General features: G+C 31.0%; 1 non-coding gene across 1 annotated transcript; it reads right to left on the bottom strand.

The window, feature by feature from the left end:
* Positions 1-2,907: 2,907 nt before the first annotated feature.
* On the bottom strand, positions 2,908-2,978 carry TRNAT-UGU. The gene has a single exon. It is a non-coding gene; the product is annotated as a tRNA-Thr (tRNA).
* Positions 2,979-3,500: the final 522 nt, after the last annotated feature.

Genomic DNA, 3,500 nt, shown 5'->3' with positions numbered 1-3,500 from the left:
GGCATAGGTGCCTAAGTTTAAAGTTTAAGGTGCTTAAGTCTAAAACTTAATTAGGGTGCGTAATTAAGTTTATAACTTAAGGTGCGTATTTTTAAAGCTTAAGGTGCGTCACTTTATAGTTTAAGGTGCAATTGTTTAACTCTTAAGGTGTTTATGTTTAAAGTTTAAGATACATTATTTTCGAGCTTAAAGTGTATAAGTTCGAATCTTAAGGTGCGTCAGTTCAAGACACTTGATCATTTGCATCTATGTTTCTAGAAAGTGCGTTTTTTTTTTTAAAAAAAAAAATTACCTTCAATTTGAGCCGATGTTGATCTATATTAGATCAACGACTCAGATCTCACCATGTTTGTCACTTGGGAAAAGATTCGCACGTGAACGATCCCATATATATATATATATATATATATATATATATATTAAAAACATTCTGTTGTGATGTCTTCTACCAAAATAAAAATAATGAAAGTATTTTGATCATATCAAATAATTGAAAACAAAGAGTGATATGAAATCTTTTCTTTTATATACATATATATACTTGTATAGACACACCCGTGACAGAAGATTTGAATAATTGTTCATGACTAGACTAAAACAAGTACACTGTCAAGCGTTGATTGGGGTGGAATTAACATATGAATGTTTGACATCAAAACTCAATTGTTTCCTTATATTATTACATGGACCACACGCAAACTAGGAATCAATTTTTCTTGTGAGCATTTTTGTCCCAGAAAAATTAATGTTCCTAAGAATAAAAATAAGTTTTCAATTACACAAAATCTGAGAACCAGATCTTGCATCTTTGAATTCACGTAAAATATTGTTTGATTCCTTATAAAATTTTATGTTTAAAAGAGGGTTATGCTTCTGATCCTTGATCCCAATGATAAAAGTAAATTATTGCTAATCAAATTAAAAATTAAAGATTCAAATTTCATCAGTATTCAGTTGCTATTGAGGCAAACCGTTACACGAACTAGCACCATTGAACCTAGAAAAAATCCAAGAGATGATAAGTTAATTTCATCATTGTCATATTTTTCTGTGTTATCTGCAGGATACATTTGAGAATATATTTTAGATAAAGTTCTCAATTACACAACTTAACAATAAAATTCTTGGCAGAGCAACCTGAGATTTCTGTATATCTTCTTGTATCTCATAGGTCTTAATCGAGTATCCTTGTTACTTGTAAAGGGAGATTAAACGCTTAGAAAAGTTATTACACGTCTGAAGATGTCAAATGATCTAATTTTTGTTTCCTTATTTTTCTGTATTTTTTGTTGTATCTCAAAAATATTACAGCATGCAAGCACTTTTTCCAACATAAAATAGGCATTTTTGGGAGATAATTTTCTATAGAAAATATTTTATCCTTGTTCTAGTGACCAAAAAAAAATATTTATTTTTGACGTATTTTGATTTTGGAACATTAGTAAAAGCATGTTTTTTAATAGTGATATGTATTATAACAAACTTTTAGTTTTGAGTATGATAGATATATGAGTGATAGGGCCAAAGACCTTGTGGTCAAACGGCATCCGGTGTATACTCCCATGTGCAAGGGAGTGGGTTCGAGCGTTAGTGGAGGCATCTGTTGTTCGAGCCTTAGTGGAGGCATCTGTTGACTCTGTTGACTCTTTGTGCTTCAGTAGGTTGAGAAAGTAGCTATGAACAGATAGTACATTGTAACCGAGTCAGTAGAACTAAAAAAAATATATATGAGTGATAGGAATAGAAGTGGACTGATTCTTCCATGGATCAACTAGTGGGCTTGAGCCTAGTATCACTACCCCAACAAAAATATTCTCACATCATTGATCTTTGAAAACTTGAGCAACTCAATTACTCAATAGCCCATTAATGTGTAGAATAAGTCGATTTACTAAAATATATATACAAATGAAAAATGAAATTTAATTTTAGGAAACCCCATTTGACGACATAGCGTACTAATTAAAAAGCCCATCAATTTGGCAGGTCATACAATTTAGAGCTTACCCATACCCTATTCTTTTTATTACACGATAATACGGTTAATCCGACGAGTTAAACCCATTTTAATAATTTTATATGTGTTTTTAAAACGAAACCACCAAATTAAAGGTGGTCAAAGGTTAGGTAAACCCCATCTTATATTATAAAACATAATTATAATAAGAAGATTACAATGCATTGAATATGAATGAGTAGTTAAAAAGTAAATGGTAATATATCAACGAAGTTAAAGATAGGTCAATTGAAGCTAAAGCTTTAGAAACTAATGAATTTGATGGAATTGCTTGGTGTTGGATAGAAGCTTGGAAGGTTGAGTCAGCATCTTCAATTCCTATCGAAATGTAACACTAACTGCTATGTAAGTATAAGTAAGTTGTACATTTATTACTAGTTATAACTTTTGACATATTGATAAATGTTTAATCTTGACAATTGGTATGAGAATATGTCACGGTTTTTACACATTTTCTAATTAGCAAACTTTAACTTTCAAGACAACCAAAGCATCTAATGAATTATGAGTTCAATATATCTTGTTTAGCGGAAAGACGGATATTCCTTACTCATTATCAGACAATCACTTATTCACAAACTTCGTCTGGAGCTAATAGTTTTCATTTCCCATCACATGGAAAATTAACTCTATGCATATGTTCATGTTCATGCATTTTTTTTTAAAATGCAAGTTGAGGCATTATAATGAAGATTAGTCTATTTTCTTGTACAACAAATATTTGAAGGAAAGAATATGATAATTTTTATATTATGTAACCATTCTCACTAACGTAATAATTAATTAATAAGTGTACGTATATTTGTCTCAACCTAGTAATCTATCAAAATCAAGTTTATAGTTGAGTATGTCAACCAACAATACCAAAATCATACAGCCATAAAAATATATGCCCCCATGCAGGATCGAACTACAGGCCTTCAGTTTACAAGATTGACGCTCTACCACTGAGCTATAGGGCATGTTGGGTAAATTTTTACCAGTATTTTAGAGAGAAAATTATCTGTATTTAAGAGAATGAATGGATTCAAATTTAAGTCACTTTAAATTGAAATGACTAGTTTAAATATACTTTATGCTTAATATATTTGTCTTGAAACAATATAAAATTAAAAAGAAAAAACATGTTGTTCAAGTGTGAAATATATATATTAATTGGATCAATGACCTATCTTTTGATAACTTAATTGGTGACAGGATAATTGAACAAGGTATTGGATTCGACCCGATGCACTTGGTCCCATTGAAGTAATGATGACAGTCAAATAGTAACGGTCAATAGCATATGGAACGGTTACAAGAGGCGAGCACACTTATGGAGGGAGGCGCCTCAATTAACTGAGGAGGTTGTGTCACTTAATAGGAGGCCGTTGTGCAATTATTGTAACTGTTAAAGTTTATAGTATAAAGGAAGAGCCTATGTCACAACAAGGGGGATGCTTTAAAAAAATAGTGTACTCTGAATATAGTAAGACAATCGATT

Source organism: Ipomoea triloba, chromosome 10, assembly GCF_003576645.1.
Source record: "Ipomoea triloba cultivar NCNSP0323 chromosome 10, ASM357664v1".
Lineage (NCBI taxonomy): Eukaryota > Viridiplantae > Streptophyta > Magnoliopsida > Solanales > Convolvulaceae > Ipomoea > Ipomoea triloba.
The sequence above is the reverse complement of the archived record's forward strand: the minus strand, read 5'-3'. Positions and strand labels throughout refer to the sequence as shown.